The 20,707-nt window shown below is 41.6% G+C and overlaps 1 protein-coding gene across 1 annotated transcript in view; it reads left to right on the plus strand.

Annotated features, from left to right (window-relative positions):
• LOC146834616 (atrial natriuretic peptide receptor 1-like) overlaps positions 1-20,707 on the plus strand; it is a 961,499-nt gene that overhangs the window by 266,530 nt on the left and 674,262 nt on the right. The window lies entirely within an intron of this gene.

Consider the following 20,707-nt stretch of genomic DNA (forward strand, 5'->3'; position numbering starts at 1 on the left):
CAAGAAACTACAGAGCACTTTGAATAAATAGGCTGGGCACAGGTGTTGTGGGTTGGACAGGTGCAGAGCCTAGCCACATGCCAGGCCCTGTGGTCAGAGGTCTCTGTAAAAAGCCGAATGTAGTCAACAGAAGGTTTAACTGGGGTAGGGGTGCAAGGAATGACTGTGGGCCAGGCTCTTTGCTCAGATGTGTCTGTGCATATCTTCTTAAGTGGAATGAGGTCTGAGTACATGTCTTCTCCATAGTTCATCGACAGGCTGGGTTACATTGGATGTCAGAGTGTAAGCCGTTGATTGCAAAACAGCAGAAATTGGTGGCTGGGAATAAGAGCACACACACTCCAGTCATGAAACAGTTTCGATTGTCCACATCCAAGGATTCTCTCAAGTGTCATATCATGTGTGCCGCTGGTTGGGCGGGGTGAGCCTGGACTCAGACCCTGTGCTCAGAGGGTTCTATGCGTGGTTGAAGGCTGTGAGAGGTTGGCTCATTAGATGGGACTGTGACACAGTCCATAACCATAAGCCAGTCCCTTCACCCAGAGCCCACACTATATGCCTGAGAGCCACACACAGTTGACTGGCTGGGACATGTGAGCCATACATCTAGAGCCAGCTGCCCATGGCTTATGGTTATGCACATCTAGTTTAAATGAGACTAGGTTCTGGGCACATAGAGTCATCTGTGCACAGCAGAATGCCATGTACAGTTAGTTTGGGTGGGGCAGGGGATGGCACAGATACAGGCTTCAGGGCGCCCCCCTGCACCTAGGAGTCACTGAAATATGGCCAGATGATATTAGGTTGGTTGCAATTCATCATATAAACATACATTCCCTTTTCTCTGAAGAAATAATGATATTTATGAAATCTCCAATATTCCATGAAAGCCCATAGTGACACTATACTTACAATAAAAAACTAAACACTATGCAAATCCTATAGTTATAGTACGTTATCCATTCTAACCAAAAACCTGCCAAGTGCTGCATCACTTCACTCAATAAATCTCAAATGAGATCACTATCATGTGCCAGGATAGTGTGTGAGACAAAATGTCTACACTAAAAAATTGCAATGCTTTTACGTGATATTCTAATACCTCCAAGAAAATGAACATTGCCTATTGCTATATGCATTCATGATGGAGTGAAAGGGAGAAACCACAAACATAACACCACCAAAAGTGTGAGACAGCAGAGTGCACTGCACATTGCCTGCTGTGCACAGCTTTACTGGGTGTTCAGTTTCAAAATGATGTTTTGCAGGATCCACAGAACTTGATCAATAAACTAGAATGATGGAATTGCTGTCAAAATTGCTTGGGGTTCATAAATCGGACTCAGGCACTGAACACAGAGAAAAAGGGAGTTCAGGATTTGCAGATCCCTGAACAGAGCTTTTGATTCATATCCAGCGTTGACCTTCTCACCTAGATTACTTGATCCTGGTGCCCAGGCTGGTTGTGAATGGCTTCCCCTGGGCTAACGTAAGAGCAGATGCACGGGCAAGGCCTGAGTGTCAATAGTCTCGCTACCATCACCTGGTTTTGATCACTCCTTCTCTGTCCCAGCACCTAAGATTGTTGCAGTCCCTTCCAGCACAGCCCTTGGCCCTGTGGCTCATGAATTTGCTATGGCTAGCATGTCTCCTGCCCACGGCCCTGCAGCTTGTATACCAATAGTGAGGGCATTGAAAACTCCCAGTCCCTCACCTCAAGGATTTGGTGCTGTATGGGGAGTCAGCCATAAATCATCCTCCTGCATGCCTCATGGCTGTATTCGCCCCACTTTCTTTCATCAGCTACACCCAAATCATTTTCTAGCACAAAGCCTGGTAAGATTTGCTCATCTTCGTTGAGGGCATAATGTGCCATGTCCAATGTACACTGAGGATATCATGAGGAGCTCAGATCTGCTTTTCGGATCCCTGCCTACAGTCCTAACAGTCAACACCATCTTCTGGGATTATGTCATTATTGTTTGCACTCTTTACACCACCTCTTTTATTTAACCTATATCATATAACCAAAGATCATCAAAATCCATATGTGCTGCTCCATGATCTGTAAACGTTACCCAAGAACAGGTCTATATTGCGTAAGTACTGCTTCCTGCTACCCACTAGCTCATCTTCTCATCATGACCTTCTCCATCTCAATGCACTTCAGAGCACCACGGGTTATTTTAACCCCAGTCTTCCTTATTGAGTGTCTCCTCCTTTGCTGGTTGCACAGAGCTGTTACCTGTCTTTGCCTTTCAGTGCTTGTACCTAATACTCTACCTACTGCTATGTGCTCGATAGGCCGTATAATCACTCCTGAAAACTGCTAACCCAAGTCTGTGGCACTGAGTTTTGCTATACAGGCCCAGCCTCTGTCACCACTTAAACAAGGAAAAAAGAAGTTTAAATCCAATGGCCTCCTCGCTCATCGTGATAATCTACTTGCAGTGCTTCTTCCAATCACATTCATCGTTTCATTACCACAGAGCTACTATTCTTTACTAATAACAGTGATGTCAGGACTGCAAATCTCCAATGCTTGTATCCCACCTCATTACTCCCAATAAGCCCCTGTGGCAGCAAACTTGAATGATCACCCAATCCACTCCAAAAGACCCGAACATCAACATGTCTAACAATAACAGGTGTACCATTCAAAGTTTGGACCCAGAGTTTGTACCTACTATTATTTCAGATCCTGGAAATTTTAGTTCACTTAATTTCACATTACCATCATTTCAGATGCAAAAAACAACTAGGTAAATATTAGGGGCAGGGTATTATGGTCAGGGTTTTAAATGTACATAAACATAAACAAATGTATAACTATATAAATAAAGATACGCTATATTGTATTACTTTGTATATTTAGCTTCATTTGTGAATTGGTTCATGTTTTCTCAGATTAGTTTATTTGATGAATTCATATAAAAAATAGTTGCCTCTCTTTTTGTTACCTATGTGTTAAACATCTGTGTTTTTGACTTGAGAATAGTAGGATTTTCAGCATACGAGGCAACAATTACATGAAATTGTATGCAGTAAATATATTTTTCTTGATGTGGATGCCATGCAAAACACTCAACTTTTGATTTACCTTTGTTAAATTGTTAGTTTTGATATAGTGGCATATTTATGTATCAAGTGTTAAGATGGGTCTTATTGAGAATGCATTTTTACGATGAATGAGTAATATTATATATTATCTTTGCTTAATTTGTAAGCGGTGAACTATGGGTAAATGTAATCTATTTTGATTGGCCCAATGTTTAACTCTACTGAATAGCAAGAACTGTTGCATCCCTCCAGTGCCTTAAAATATGATTCTTCTTTAGGGGGCTGTTAGAGCTGTCTGCCTTAGCGTGGTCTTTACCCAAACATTTTGCCTTCCTCCTCCGCTTTTTGCTGATCTTGTGTTTTTTGACCTTAGGACTCTGTCTACTTTACCACCACTGCCTACTGCTAAAGTGTATATGCTCACTCCTTAAAACATGGTAACATTGGCTTATCCACAACTGGCATATTTTATGCACTTATAAGTCCCTAGTAATGTGGAATTAGATGTGAATTAAATGCTACCACTGGGCCTGCTGCACTCATTGTGCCACCCACTTACGTAGCCCTTTAAAAATGTCTTGCGCCTGCCATTGCAGCCTGTGTGTGCATTTTTAAACTGCCATTTTGACCTAGCAAATTAAACCTCTTGCCAATCCGAAACCTTTCTTTTAAGTACATGTAAGTCATCCTAGGGTTAGGCCATGGAAAAGCCCAGAGGGCAGGGTGCAGTGTATTTAACAAATTGGACATATACTCACAGCCTGTTAGTGAAAATCTCTTGAGTTCGTTTTACAATACTCCAAGGCCTGCTTCTGCAATAGAATAACATTGGAGTTACCTTATTACATTTAATATTCAGTAATTTCCAAATGGGAACAGGTCACCATTTCATGTTTGGTTTCTTTAGAACTGTAGTGAAAAATTTAATCTTATTGTAAAGTTGGATTTTGAATTACAATTGTGAAAATTACACTTTTAGAAAGTTGTCATTTTCCTGCCTTAGCCATTCGGTCTCTGGGTCACATGACTGGGTATATCTGACAGCTGGGCTTTGTGTTTTTCTCCTAGACAGCCACACACAATAGAGAGCTTAGGTGTGCCTGAATGGGCCATCACTGGCAGGATGGGAGGGAGGAGTTGGGCACAACCCTACTTACACTTGATTAGTTGTGTCTTGCCTCCACATGAAGGGCTGTATACCCCCTGTAGCTAGTTTGAAACCAGGGTAGGAAAGGAAGAAACCCTGTGGACTTCGAAAAGAATCCTCTAGAAGCTTCTCCCACTTCAAATCAAAAGCCAGATATAAATATTAGACAGCAGACACCAACTCCTCAGTACACTTCTGGACCAGTGGAAACTCTGCCAGGAAGAAGGACTGCTGTGCTGCTGAAAAGACTGCCACTCTGCTGGACTGCTTCCCTGTTGGACTACTGCCTTGCTGGACTGCTGCCTTGCTGTATTGCTGCCCTACTGCCCTACTGCCATCCTGCCTGAGTCGGAGGAATTGGACCTGTACCTGAGCCCAGGACTCTCAAAGTGACTCCAAAAGCTAGTTTTCTGACCTCCTGTTCAGAGTCACAGGGACATAACATTCTCACAACCACCTGAAACAGCACCCAGATCCAGCTGGAGGAAGCCTCTGACTTTCAAGTTGTGCCCCGTAGGCCCTTGACCTTAAGCGTGGCATGAATTGTAGTTTTTGGAGTCTTTGCTACTGCGATCGTCCGTTGGTGCCAAAACCTTGCCGCTCGCAGAGTCACCAACATGACGTTCCCTCACCTCGACACTTTGCACTACATTATCGACCACAAGCAGGGAGCGCCGCCACAAAGCTTCAGCCCGCCTTCTAGCTCGCGAAGACAACATCATTTTGGCGCTACAGTGACAACCGTCTCCGACGCCAGGCTCGCGCTAAATCGTCGACCATCCGCTATGCTTTCCTGCACTTTGCAGCTCCCTCCACCACAAATAGGACTCTTTGCGCTGGACTTTTCGGCAAGATGGTCCTGGTCCCTATATTTAAATTGCACTCAGCCTGAACTTTTGACTGTCTCCTGGTTTCACATGACCAGATAGGCACGAGTGGCGCTGAGTGTATTGTCACTATTTTCCCTTACATCTTTCAAATTGCATATCTTCGGATCTACTGATTGGATTTTTGTTGTTTTGCTCTTCTTTTATTTATTAAAATGTACTCTGTTTTTCTAAGCTGGTGTGGGATTCTCTTTGTCGTGTGTTCTCATTTTATTACTGTTTGAAGAGATGCACAAAAACTTTACATATTGCCTGTAATTAAAGCCTGACTGCTTTGTGCAAAGCTATCAGAGGTTTGAGCACAGGTTAATTTGGGGTTTGCTTGTGCCTCACCTTGACAAGGATTGTGGATTTTGTTTGAGTAGGGTTTCAACCTCCTCAACCAGTAGCCCAACTTCTTACATAGGCAACCTAGCACTGTGAGTAAAACACTAGTATCCCATGAAAAGAAATATTAGTTGATAGGGCATGAAGCTGAGGCTTTGTATGTTTAGCTTTGCTTCTCATTACGTTCTCCCGCCTATTCCGGGTAAAGAATTCAGTAACACTAAACATATTGGAGAATAGTGACAGCTTTTATTTGCATACCAATAAGTCTATCTAATCCATACGAACTAGATATCGAAAATAAATGTAACAATAACTAAAGGGAAAGATAGGTTAGATGTTGACGTTTTGGTCTTCGTTGTTTTATATCAGCGAGACCATCTTCAGGACTGCGTAGTTATGTGAAGAGCCAGGATCCCTGGTTGATGAGTCAAAAAGGTCTTTTTTTACTTTCATTTATCAATGTTCTCTTAATGAATAGAAAAATACTGAGTAATAATCATTAAATCTTCCTCATAGAAATGGGGTACATTCATTGTTCATTAAGTATCTTTAAAATTTTGGAGCTACGGTGACACTTGTCGGTGTTGCTCGGTGTTTTACTTCAGTATGAAGCTGTCTAGAAGTGTATGAGGGAGATTTGATAAATATTACAGAGTACGTTTCTCTCCATTAGGAGAACATTGATAAATCAAAGTTAAAAAAATGCCTTTTTTGGCTTATCAACCAGGGGTCCTGGATCTTCACATAACTACGTAGTCCTAAAGATGGTCTCAGTGAAATATAACAATGGAGGCTGAAACGTTGATGCCTAACCCATCTTTTTTGTAAGTTACTGTTAAATTTATTTTTGATATTTAGTTCATATGAATTAGACAGACTTATTAGTTATGTTTATGGAAAGTGGGTGTACATACATTGATGGCTAGTAAGTTCATACAGAGAAGAATGGTAACGTCTGCTATCAATGTTTTTGCAGGTTGCTTCATGAACCACTAATTTGATATCTCTGATTGTCTGTAATCAATATAAACCAGATGAAAAGACATACACCAGCTTGTTGAAATGTATTTTCTGAAGAAATCAAAGATATGTTTTGTAATTAAGTTGACGATATCAGGTTAAGACATCATATATAATTGATTTGCAGGGGTTGAAACATTTGCATAAAATCGAATACTTAGTTGGCACCTTCACCTATTTGATTTTCAAAACCTAAGCCCACAAGGGAATATTGGGTTGTCCTTTATATGTTACAGATTTTATTAGCAGCACTCAGTGGCAGTGTTAAGCACCGACATATAAAGTCTATTTTATCTTTTTTTGCAAAGATGTTAAATGACTCTCCAATGTTTTGAAGGACAGGCATGTTTGCACATTTAATATTAAACTTGTTATGTTATGTTATAACATTTTATAAAGCGCGACAGCTTCCCCAGCAAAGAGGCGTCCCGGAGCTAACAGCAGTGAGAAACAAACGGGGTGAGGCAGAAAGGTCTACAACACAGTAAAGAGGTGTGTTTTAACTGTCTTCTGGAAAGCTAGGTAGTTGTTCATGCTACGGATCTGTACAGGAAGCGAGTTCCAGAGTTTTGTCGCCATAGTACGGAACGAGCGTCCCCCAGCGCGTACCCTCCTTAGCCGGGGGACCACTACCAGGTTTTGCCCCAAGGAACGGAGTTGGTGTGTAGGTACATATGGCAGCAACAGGTTGGCCAAGATTCCTGGAGTGGCATCTTTCAAAATCTTGAAGGTGAAGCAGAGAGCCTTAAACTCAATCTGCCTGGCCACCGGCAACCAGTGGAGTCAGCGAATGGCATCCGGCACAGGACAAGCTCTACGGAGACCAAGAAGGGTTCTGGCAGCCGCATTTTGGACCCTCTGGAGTCTCAAAATGTCTGCCTTGTTTAACCCTAGATATAGTGAGTTGGCATAATCCAGTCTCGACAAAATCGAGGCCTGGATGATGACTTGCCGTGTTGGCGCGTCAAAAAAACCCAATAAAGGTCTGAACCCCACAGTAGCCCAAAACATGTCCCTGCCACCTTCTTTGTTTGGACTTGGAAACTGAGGGCCGAGTCCACCCACACCCCCAGATTCTTCACCACCTGCTTTGGGGGGGGGGGACATAAACCAAGGGTTTAGGGCCACCAGTACTCGCTCCAAAGCCCGGGGTCATTCCCTACCAACAACACCTCAGACTTCTTAGCATTAAGCTGGAGACAGTTGGCAGTCATCCACTTGGCGACAGCCGCAAGATCGCTCCGAAATTTGGGAGCGCCCCACGTGGGGTCGTCCGTGAGTGCCACGACCAACTGAGTGTCGTCGGCGTAGGAGACCATAGTCAGACCTCTACTCTTGGCTACCAGTGCCAGGGATTGGACATACAGGTTAAACAGCAATGGGCTCAGGGAGGAGCCCTGTGGGACCCCTTGTTTGATGGTGTGAATACCGGAAATGAAGGGGGGGCTGTCACCTGAAACGTCCTCTCTGCAAGAAAAAAAGAGAGCCATTCTTGACATCGAATGGACTGCAAGTATTCCAGACCATTTTTGCTGGCAGTGAATGCTGTCGTATTGGGGACTTATTGTGCAGAAAGGAATCCATGTAAATGTCATCCAGCATGGTGGGGATCTCTTTATCTTACTGGAGTTCAAACCTCTCATGTGAACATTGCACATGCCTTAACCCATTGAGGTAGGAACATAGAAAGTCAAAAATCAACAAAGAACTGAAAATAAGATAATACCACAGTTCTGAAAAAATAGATGTTATTGAACAAACTTTAGTGAATCCGTTTTGTGTGTGCATTGGTCTTTGTCCAAGTTTCAGAGTGGGTGGGCCAAAGGCAATGCTTCTACGTTAACACTTGTTTCCCTTTTTATGGTCTGGCTTGATGTTGCAGCTGTCCCCAGCCTATGATGCGAGAATCACCTGAAGAGGGGCTTTGTTTCTGCCCACCTTTTGGAGCCGGGAGTACACGATTCGATTGAGCAGAAGTGTGTGCTTCATCTGAAAGAGTGCTTGCATTTCAGCGTGATGTTACGGCGGCGTGCAAGGGAAACCCTCGATGGAAAAAACACAAAATATGTGACCTTGATCAGTGCAGCGAGCAGTGCTCAGGGAGGCCCCAGCCCACATTGTCCCAAGACCGTGCTGCTGAGTGGACAATGGGTACCTCCAGGGCACAGACGGCAGTGTGTCCTTACTCGGCCACAGCCCTGCTAGAGCCACACAAGGGCCTGTGTGTTTTATTGGCGCTGCTGCACCCTCGCTCCACCTTTTTCCCTTCCTCCGGCTATCCTGTCAGCTCCTTGTGTTGGTACTTTAGAGCCAGAACCATTGGCTCTGCCAATGCTTGTTTTAATTGGCAGGCCCTGAGTTATGGAATTATTTAATAGATGAGCTGTGATATATACTTTAGTTTACTTTAGTTCATTTATTATGCCAATTAAATGTAGGGTTCAAAATAAATAATCATATAAGTGACTTTCTGTCTGTGTATACATAATATTGGCATCTGTGAATATATTTATGTCCTTTGTCTATGTGACATTGTCACTATGTCTCCACCGTATATCAAAGCTAGACCTATTGGCATCATCAATGTTTATTTTAAATTGTGTAATCAGATTTTCTGCTGAGATTCTCCTTTCCTGACAATCAATCAAACGTAGTTTGTCTAGAGAAATATCATTGTGCATGTGCAGCTTAATTCCTCCTTTTTAGGTCTGGCCTAAAAGGTGGCTCGCCAAACTATTGTTTTTCCCAAAAAGATCATGCACAATACACATAAAGAGAGGGGCTTTTGGTCAGTTGGCTTCACCTATTGATCTGTCAAATTGTGATACCCAAAAGTTAAAAGACCCACATGTAAAAGAATATGCTCTGACTTTATGTTACGAAGGATACTGCAATTCAGAGACACTGTCTTCAGCCTTGTGTGTCTATTCGGTCAATGGAAATACCTTGAGCTTTACAGAATGGCGTACTTTATTCTATGTACACAGAGGCTGAGAGAAAATGGTGAGTGCCACAAATGTTCTCTCACAAAACATTACCCTCAAGCTACTGACCGATGTTTGTGACAGGCAATGGTTTCCATTACAAAACAAGCATTGGCAGAGCACAAAGGTCTGGCCTTCACTGGGGCAATGGTTCCGTTTTTAATGGTAGCGTACTCAACAAAATACAATGTAAAAAATGAAGTCAAACAAAGAGGCTGTCAAATGCTCACAAACACACACACAAAAAATATTGGGAAGGCCGTTTTAATATTGGTATTATAAAATAATAAACATTTCCTTTGTACCATGGATTTTATTGTTATTATTTCTAAAAGAGACAAGAATAGTTCACTATCTAACCAAGCAGTCAAATTACAGGCAGCCACAAGTTTACAATGTCGCTTAAGAGGTTTATTACAGATACTTTAAAAAGGCAGGCATCCAATGTGCGGGCAAAATAAGTAGCCAGAATGTAAAGGTAGTAGTAACAAAAATAAATAAAATTGAGCAGCCTTTGAACAAGCTTTGTCAATGAAGAGACATAATCTATTTTAGGTGGATTTGACCATGTGAAGGGCTATGTGCAGTCACTGCACTTAAATGTGGCCATAGGGAAATATGGCATGGCCCACTTTCCTATTCAGTATGCTGCAAGCAGGCAGAAGCAAAATGGGTATCACAATTTGACAGATCAATGGAGGAAGCCCACTGATCTTTTTGGAAAAACAATAGTTTGGCGAGTCACCTTTTAGGTCAGACCTGAAAAGGGAGGCGTGCTATTGTAGTGTAGTTCCTATTTCCATTATAGGTTCTGTGCATTGAAATAATATACACTATAGTTTTCACATAGGACTAAGGTCAGTATGCTCCTATCGAGTACATTAAACGTAATTACTTTGTGTGCCAGCTAACTCAGAGGTCACTAGAAACTTCTCAAGTGAACAAGAAGGGATTAGTTTCTGACAACTGCATAAACATGACAGCTTTGTTTCCCTTAGAATCGGAACGCGTCTCAGAATCGTGGAAACAATAGATAACAGTTTCACTCAGTCAATCGTGCATGCTTAGTTTCTCCAGAGTTACACAGAAATAGATAGACGGGCGTTTTAATAAAAGGGTTTATTGAACAGTCTTGTTTCTTGTGTAAGAGATATGAACTGTTACGATCATTAGACAGAAAGCAACATATAATACGCACAGCGTAAGCAGTAAGAAGAAATAATACTGCAATAGCATTGTCTTTTAGATATGACATATATTCATATATACATACATAAATAACACAGGCTAAAAAGTGAATACTCGTCTGATGCTTCTAAATAGTCCTACCCTTGTGTACCTAACCTAAGTGTAGTGGGAGATAAGAAGTAGGTGCTGTTTTCTATAGTATGGTATATACTAAGTTTAGTATGCCAAGAGTCCCTCTAGGTTCTGGTCTGCTCCATACCTTTAGAATGAGCGAAGTAAGAATCTCTATCCGGGTCTCAAACTCTAACACCCTGCAAAGGGAGTCAGAACACTGGAAGCTGGATTCTCTGTGAGCAGGGATGACAGCGTCTGGTCAGTGCGTCAGGCCGGGATATGGTCTCTTCTGAACTTGCCGTGGCGAACCGTGCAGTCAAGTCGTGATGAGTCGTGCCGTGGTTTGCCAGGGTAAGGGAAGGCATATTTATACCTGGAAGGTGCTTAGGAGTGCTAGTATTGACGTAAAGTCGGGCAGAGGAAGATGTCATGAATGAACCCCTAAGGAATAGTAGTTCATGCATAATAGATGAGTTCTTGGAGAAATCAATAATCCTAGCTAGGGAAAGTCCCGTTCAGCTTAAGGGTCTGGTTTCTAAGAACTCATTGTGACGTGGAATCGACGGATGTAGGTGACCATGCCTGTATTTGGTTAGCATGGCTAATGCCTAAATAAGGACTGGGATTATATGCCTAAATAATGGCAAAGCGAGTTGTGCCTATATAAGGACATGATTCAGGGAAACCTATATACGGGTATCTAAATCGAAACAAAACACCCACTCCAATGACTACTGATCGATATTACTAAATGCTAAAAAAGCTAAACACATAAAATTGAGTATCACATGTTCACTAAAAACATTTGTAAAAGCAAACTAAAAAGTATTTGTTAAAACTACGCTACACATGAAATGCAGGTGCTGTACATATCAAAGCAATGTTGCATTCTAAGCATATATTTACAGTGAATGCTAAAAGAATGAGCAGAAATATATACACATATGTAATGAAATGGGCCATTTGTACAGAAAGGAAAAAGGTTCAGAGCCATTTCATGACATGATTACATAAATGTGAGAAAAAGGCGACAATGCGTCCCTGGAAGTGTTTCAAAGAAGTCTGTTCTCTATGAATAGTTCTACTGTAAGCAGAGCTGTGACCCATTAAAAAAGTCAATATGCCAAAAAGTGCGATCTTAGGAAAGTTCCAAATTTTGTCTTTTCGTTTTTAAAAAATGAAGGCCGAATTCATAGATTACATGGTACATTGTGAGCCAAATCAAAAGTTATTTGAAGATGCCGGGGAAAACATGAAATCCTCTAATCTTGTAGACAAAAATGTGTCTATTGTTGTCGGTGATAGGTCGATTACCTCGTTTAAAAGACTAACTTCACATAGATGTGACGCATCATCAGTAGCAGTGTTCGTTGATACCTGTGTGCCTGTTGATCCATCTTGTAACTCAGCAGTAGCATATTGCGTCTGTGAGATCTCAATGAATGCTGTCATCAGGATTGGTAGCCTCTGGGGACAACACAGTGCATGGGCCATTATCGGGTCCAGCAGAGTATCGATATACATTGGCATGACTGATGGGAGTGTTAGACAGATGTCTAGCACGCATTCTTCACCGCAAAGCAGGCAGCGTAGAACAGGTAAGATGCAATCTTGCCAGATTGGTCTGAACCACAGAAACCAAGTGGCATTTAGTTTCCGTAGACAAGGTAAACCCAATAGTTGCACTATGCGTTCACAACACTTCCTTTCCAGGAGAGCAAGCTCCAAGGTGCCGGGAGTTACGCTAGTGGATTGGCTTGCCATAGCGCAGCAGTACGAATAAAAATAGGATTCCTGTGAAAAATGCTAGAATTAGAGGCAGACCACCAAACACTGAGTGCATGAAGTTTGGAACGATTCCGATGACTGCTTGAAAAGGTGTTAACAGTCCCGAACATACGGTCTTAAATACATGCACAATACCGCTCGTATCAGACATGTTTAAGATACGTCCCAACATTTCTCTGAAGTGTGTAGGGCAATTTGTCCTTAACAGAGCCTGTATCTCAGCCGAAGTCCTTGCGACTTGTAGATCATAGGTTTCTTTGGCCGAGGTCAAAGACACGGTTTGTTGTAAAAGAATGGCTTTTATTCTGCTTAAAGTATCAATTCGTATAGAAGAGATGTTCAGTGAAGGCTATAAAGGCGACTCCCGGACTGTGTCTATTTGGGGGAACAAGACTTGCATACAGCAAGTGACCCTGGAAGTAATCGTTACTAGATATGGGATACATGGCAAAATGCCACAACAGCTCTGATCATTCAACATGAGGTAACTCCCATTTGAAAGTTGTCCAAACGTTGGATTAATCACAGCGGTTGGTGAACCTTGCAGGTGGCAGGATAAATTTGCAGTGGACCCGCTACAAGCCCCGGGCAAACTAATATCCCGAGATATGAGTGAACCGCTCAGTGCATTTTCACAGTGTGTACCGCTAATAAACACTTCACGCCACCCACTCCAACATCTGTGTGTGTAAGGTAAATCCCAGGATGTCCTGATGTATTATTTACCCAACCTTTCATATTTGCCTACTGGCATGTGTTTAAGGCAATACTGAAAATGGAAAGTTGTAACAGGCGTTATTTTGCCATGTATGATCCATTCTGTAGCTGTTTTTTCTGCTACCGTAAATGGAGATTTTTCCAGTCTTTCAATGCTCAGCACTGTATACTTCGCTCCCCTTTGTGCCAGCTCGATCTGTTTTTCAGTGAGATTGTAATCTGAAAACAGAGAAGACGTGTTGATAAAACGCCAAGGCACATAGCCTGCACGCAAGTTTTGTAGCGTCCAGCCTAATGACAGAAAAGAACGTATTTGAGACTGGCCTTGAAGCAGTAGGACGAAATCTTGTTCCACAATGTCTATAGCAGCGGATACAATGTTGCCCAGTGAATATATCCTGGATGACAGAGTCGTTAACCCATTGTCGACTACAGCGAGAGATTTCTCTAAATTAATACGATCAATTTCTCGTATTCTTTCTGCGGCGTCTGCTTGTGTCACCTTCCATATTTCATTATAAGCAGCATAGATGCCGGCATATAAGAAACGTTTTTGACGCGGTTTTGGTGGACCTAGTAAGAATTCCCTAAGGTTTGCATCTTCTTTAAGTAAAGATAAGTGTTGTTTCACATCCTCTAGTGTAGATGTCTGTAGCCAATCAAGGCATAGTTTTCCTACACTGTATGTTGTTACTACCCCTGGATGCTGTCTTTGAACATAGCGTGGGTCTGGCCTATTGATTGTTAGACCTTGTGTCTTGTTCAGGAATCTTTCTTGACAGATGTTTGTGTCTGTTGGCCAGAGCAATCATTTTTTCCATTCGGAATCTGATCTGTTATTTTGTAAAATAGTATGTACGTCGACCACCCCGTGTGCAGTGCTATTACTTGCAGGTGTAGGTATGGACGATGTGTTCATGTCTTTGATCTTGGCTAACCCAAGGCAAGACGTCTGTTGGACAGTGTCATTCAAAACATTATCTGCTGTGGGATGATGCAGGCTCTAAACAAAGCTTCTATCCCGTGCGCTTGCCAATCTTTTGTACCCCAAACAGATTTTGTGTCAATTGCATCTTTCCAAAAGTCAAAACCCTGTCTAGACAGTTGGGCATTAAAGGCTGCAGAATAAATCTGTTTTGTATTCGTTAACATATTTTTCGTTCCTGTTTTGTTTACATTCTTAAAGTAAAACGTTTCTGGCTTGGATATATTGTGCCCTGAAAAATATGGAAACTTCATTGCAAATGTTTTTGAACTACCCCTCGTTGGAGTAGGACGGGGAGTCGGACGATGTTCCCATTGATTATACATAAATACATTTCTAGGTGTTGCAGATTTATGCAAGAAATGATGACCATAGTGGTTGTAACAAAAAAGCTGTTCATAGTCTGTTGAATCCTCTAGGTATTCATGGTTAGAGAATGCAGCAGATCGTTCTAGATCAGACATCATATTATTAATAAATCAAAGTCCCAATCATCAGAATAGGTACTAGAGGTAATAAAGTCACTTAATGAAATTTTAAATAAGTGTGGAATCTTCAAAGTTCCTACGGACCGAATAAATCATTATCCGATTTGTCCCAAACTATACCATCTTGTAAAGGAACTGCTGTGATTTTCACTGCTGACAAGTCTCTTGCTTCACGATGGGATGATTTGTGTGGTTTCAAAAGTAAGTTTACATTTTTACTTCCTTTGTCCAAATGAATATATCTTCCATCTATCAACATGCTCAGAGTTATTACTAAAGCTAGCCAAAGCAGAAAGAAAAACATTCCAGAAGTAATCTATAGTTCAATCCATGGTGAAGCCAGATAAGTATTTTTCACATGTTGGAAAAGTTCTTGTGCTCGTTCTTTGAAAGTTCTTTTGGCTGGCGTTGTTTCAGGGTCGCTGGGATCCTCAGAAAACGTATCAAAGTTCATGAAATAGCCAGAAGCAGTTCTGTCAATGGTTGAAATTGCATCAGGATTTGTTGAAATCGCTGGAACCAGTGGATCACTTGCTACGTTGGACGAACTGTTATTTGGGTTTAAAGAGGAATGAGTTCCATAGCGTTGTTGCTTAGTCCTTCATTTCTCAATGGTGATGAGTCTTTCAGTTTAAACCTCTTGGATAGTAGCTAGAGGAGTGCGTCTGCTACTTGGTCGGAGTCCACATGACCTACTGTTTAGTATCGGCCACATAGTGTGGTTTGATGAGGTCGATGTACACAGATCTTTTCTCCTTTTTACCGGCAAGGGGCGGCAGAAGTACTGTTCTTGATCCGTGGATTGCTAGAACAGGTACCAGTTGTCTGTAAGAAGGCCCAAATTCCTTCTTGTCCGCGATCTTTTCTCTGACTAGATCCCCAAGCTTAGGAATCCGGACAGGCCTTGCTGGGACGGCTGGATTATCCCTAGTGGTGGTTGGTTTTAGGAATACGTTGCTTTGTTTCGATCTTAGTTCATTTAAGTCCTGTAAAACAGCCAAACGATCTTTGATATCAAATGGTTTATTTTCCACTACTGTGCCTTTACATTCGAGATCTGGAACCCACATTCTTGTCCCAAATAGGACCTCATATGGAGTGACCCACCTAGAGAACTTCTTGGCAAGTTGTTTAATGTGCGTTGGACCCCATAAAGATGTTTGACCCACCCATCACCCGAACCTAATACCCTAGCTGTTATAGACCGCTTTATGTCCAGGTTTTTCCTTTCCACAACTGAATTTCCCTCAGGATGGAATGGAGAGGAGTACCGCAATACAACACCCAAACTGGCCATGGCTTCTTTGTAAGCCCGAGAGCTAAACGCAGGGCCCTGGTCAGAATGTAGTGTGCCTATTGCGTATGTGCCTATAAAGACTCTCAAATCTTTTATAACAGTTCGAGCGTCAGCCGAGCGCTGAGGCCACATCCATAGGAACCTTGAGCACAAATCCACTGCGAAAATGATGTATTTATTGTTACCATCCCTTTGCAAGAGACCGCAGTGATCCAGGTAAACACAAGTTAAATGTTTATCTGAAATTAACAGAGGCATCTGCGCTGGACGTTTCACTGTAGAGACTTTCATCTTCTGGCATATTTCACATTTCAAAACATAGTTTTTTGTCTGTTTCCTAATGCCGGGCCACCAATATCTCTGTTTTAATAACGATACTGTGGCGGAAACACCTGCATGGGCAGAGGCTATCTCTTCATGTGCTGGTAGGATTAGTCCTAATCTACGTTCCATGTTTGGAATTACCCTATCCCCCACTCCAGGGATTTGAGCAAACAAAACGTTGTTTGCATCAATTATATACGAGTATTTGAGTGGAAACTTTTTAGGTAATGCTGCACCACTGCCTTTGCTAGATGCATTGACAGCCAACAATATCTCATTGTCCATTCTCGTTTTTGAACGAGTGATCGCAGCTACGGAAGCCGTTTGCACAGCCCCCTTCGCGGCTTTGTCAGCCAATGAATTCCCTGTAATGTGAACGCCATCACGTTGATGACTCAGCGTGTGTATCACGTAAGTGTTTTGTAGTCCGTTTCGCAACTGAACTACTTGTTCCCAAAGCGTTTTATGCTTGATTACACCCCCTTTTGCATCTTTGAAACCGTTTTGAAGCCAATTCTGTAAATATTCATTGTATGATTGAACACAGCAAAAAGAATCGCACACTATAAGTGTGGGGAATTTGCGATCTCTATTTTCAAGTGTCAATTTGAAAGCTTGTAGTTCAGCTTGCTGAGCTGTACAATCTCCTAGAGATTGTGTTTTAGTGACCATCGGTCGGAATTTACCATTGCGCATACAACCTTTAACGATCGCGCAGGCTGCACTGTAAGCTTGCTTACTCTCTGTAGCGGGTTGTGCTGATCCGTCAGTATAAATTATGAATTCATACTGCTCAAGAGGGAGAATCTCAATAGGCAGAGGACATTCGTGTTCATATTGCAGGAATGCTTGTGTTTTTAAATAAGGATCAAAAACATATTCAACATCTGTTGCAGCAAGAGAATTAACCCATTGTATCCATCTTGGATGTAAAGCTTTTGCATTTGGAATGCTCGCTTTTGTTACCGCCTCTAAGGCTGGTACTGGAGTCACGACAATAATGCGTTTCCCCTGAACTAGAGCTCTTTCTATTGCTACAGAGGTTTTAACTGCTGTCAGAATTTTTTCTGTCGAAGCGAATTGTATTTCCGCTTGTGTGTACAAATGTGATTTGTATGCAATTGGTACTTTTTCACCTTCATTAAAAGTTAAGTAGGTGAAATTATTCGGATGACTAAATTGCGTGTATTTACGCGAGTTTGTAAGTTATTTGTTGCTAACAAGTCAGCTTGTAGTGAACGCAGGATTTCTGTGTGTTCCTGTGTCCAATCTTTGATTTTGAAATCAGGTTTGATTAGTTCATAGAGAGGTTTAACCCTTTCTGAGTAATTTAGAATGTAAGTTTTTCCAAAATTCAGGAAACCTAGAATCGACTGTAAATTTTTCTGCGTTTTTGGAGGTTGGAGCAGCGCACATTTTTCTAAAAGATTCGCTGCCAGGCTTTTGACTTCACTTGAAAGTTCATATCCTAGGGAAAGGACATTGAGATGGGCAATTCTAGATTTTTTAAAGTTGAATTTATAGCCCTCAGAGGCGAAACCTAGTATAATGGTGTTCACCCTGTTCAAGTGCCTATCCAGGTCATCGTCTGTCAGATAGATATCATCGACATATGACAATGCCTTGTCATCATAAATTTGTAGTAACTCGGTTATTGAGAAAGCTGTCAAGTACCTACTTTCAGGTGCTATGTTTTGACAAAAGAAACTGTTTGAAATATCCAATGTGGTTTTATATTTTTTACGCACAATATTATTCATTAATGCTGTACTGTGTGCATTTTGCACGGCAAAAGTTTTAGAACAAGTGTCTGTAATCTAAAACTAGACGATATGTGTTGTTTGGTTTGGAAACAGGAAACAAAGTATTGTTCATTGATGAGGTGCATGTTTCAACCACCCTTTGGTATTCAAGTTGATCTAAGATTTCCCTGACCTGTTTCTTAGCTTCTTGCTTGATTGGGTACTGCCTTTGCGCAGTAGGTTGATATTTTAATTGGATTTTATGGTGAGGTGAGTCCTCATCCCATCCTACATGATTTTTGTATAATGCAGGGGCCTGGGCTATTGCCCATTTCCTGGCATAAGTATATTTTAAATGTATAGGAATTTGGTTGGAGAAGGCTGGCACAATGATGTCTTCGCCATGTGGGCACTCCCTGACAAATTCTGGTGGCAAGTCTTTTTCTGCTAGAAGTATATCATAACCCCTTGAAACCTTTTCCCAAAAGAGTGCTTTCACTTTTCTTGGTATGATTCCCTCCATCCGGAGTGTTATTTTATATAACTTTTGTGGAGAACTAACCCTGGTGTCTACAGTTTCAACAGTTATGTACTCATTCAAGTCCACTGTCTCCAGAGGTTCCTTCAGGTTCTGGCGAGTTATTGTTACTTCTGCTGCACTGTCCAGCATTGTCTGAGCCCATTCTCCGTTCTTGAGTTGTGTCCTCAGGATTTTCAGCATGTCTGATCTTCAGACCTGCTACCTTTTTCTTGTTGTATTGAGGTTTTGGTTTGTTTTTCTGAACGTGTTGAGCGTCTCTGGACTTCACGCGTTCTTCCTTGTGATCTGACCGTCCTCTTCTTTCTGATGTCTGTGAAGATGTCTGAAAGGTACAAGAGGAACGTGTATCAGTATCTTGATACCTGTCAGGTTTTTTCAAATTATCTCTATTCCTGAGGTTACACCTCCTTTCAGAGGGCTCCTTTTGAGGAGACCTACCTCGGGATTGAGAACGTTTCTCTTTTGAAAATTGTTTTTTGTTTTCCCACTTCTTTTTAGAAGATGTAGGATTGTTTTTAACTGAGTCTTTTTCATGACCCTCAGACAGTTGTGGTTTAACTGGTTTCCCATCTAAACTGTCTCTGCCTAATTCTTCATAAGATTTTTCTATTATTCTGAGTAGTTCATGTTGATGTTCTTTTACATCAAATTCCCTTAATTTCTGGCGGATCGCCACTGATGCTGCCTCCACTTTAATATTAGATAATTTTATTGCTGAGACCTGGTCGAAGTTTTTCAGTAATTTCATACCTAAGTTCAGAGCAGGCTCCGCCCCGTATTAATTTTGAATTTGTTTCAGGACATCAGGTATTACCATGTATTTTAGTATAGATGGCAGCAAAGACTGTGCCCCAAGTGGTGCAGTCTTCCAGATGTGGTGTGATCCCCATTGGTATACAGATTTTTAGGATTCTGTGTTTCTCATAAGGGCTAGTATTAGGAAATACTGCTTCGATTTGAGTAATTTTTTGAGCTATACAGAATGGAATTTGTTCACGTTTTGTGGGCATTTTAACCATGACTACGTGTAAAACCTGTGGAGTAATTTTTAGTGTATTCCCCTGATGAGGGGTCTGATTTGGAATGGTTATTGGTAGTTGGATTGTTAAAGTCCGCATCACATATTGTACTAACTGTCTGTAAATTTTTATTAACTCTTTTAGTTGAGTGAGTAATTCATCGTCTGACATTGTTTCAATGTCAGGATGAGGTGTGTAGCCGGCTAAAATCGGCCATGTTGCTCCTGGCCTACCTAGTGGACTGAGCCTGGTAATGTGATTATAATGTTTTAGGGCACCTTTAAACCAGAGCTGATGCTCCTGGTATGTGAGTGGAATTTCAATATCCTCGAAGGGAATGTATTCCTCAGGTAGTTCATCTTCTTTGAAGAAGTGAAATATTTTTGTTACTGGAGTTTATTCTGGGAATGTAATCCATGAATAGATTCATGTGCCTCTATCACAAAAACTGCTCTACCACCTCTTGGTGTTAGGCCATGTTTTATAAGTTTTAGAGTGATGGCTCTCCTTAAATGTGGATTGATGTTTATAACACCCTCATTGGTTTCTTTAAACCTGTAGTATTAAAAGCTGCTACGACTTGGTCAACGCAGCCTCTGTATTATCCCAGTTCTGGGACATTGTTTTAAAAAATATGCAGAACAAGTTTCAAGGCAACAAAGGTAAGGTGCACAATATTTTGGAACACTGTATCCTTCAACGTTGAACAAACCAAACAGCTGATACATAGGATTCTCGTCCTACTCAGCTATGGCGGATATTATCCCTACCCACTCCAGACGTCTTATGGAGTATTATGAGTAGGGGTCTCTGAGAAAATCACGACTGAGTTACTTCAGTATCTAGCTTTAAATTAGTGCCTTACCAAACGTTGGGCGCCATGTAGTGTAGTTCCTATTTCCCTTATAGGCTCTGCGCATTGGAATATTATACACTATAGTTTTCGCATAGGACTAAGGTCAGTATGCTCCTATTGAGTACATTAAACTTAATTACTTTGTGTGACAGCTAACTCAGAGGTCACTAGAAACTTCTCGAATGAACAAGAAGGGATTAGTTTCTGACAACCACATAAA

This window comes from Triturus cristatus, chromosome 4_2 (genome assembly GCF_964204655.1).
Source record: "Triturus cristatus chromosome 4_2, aTriCri1.1, whole genome shotgun sequence".
Classification (NCBI taxonomy): Eukaryota; Metazoa; Chordata; class Amphibia; order Caudata; family Salamandridae; genus Triturus; species Triturus cristatus.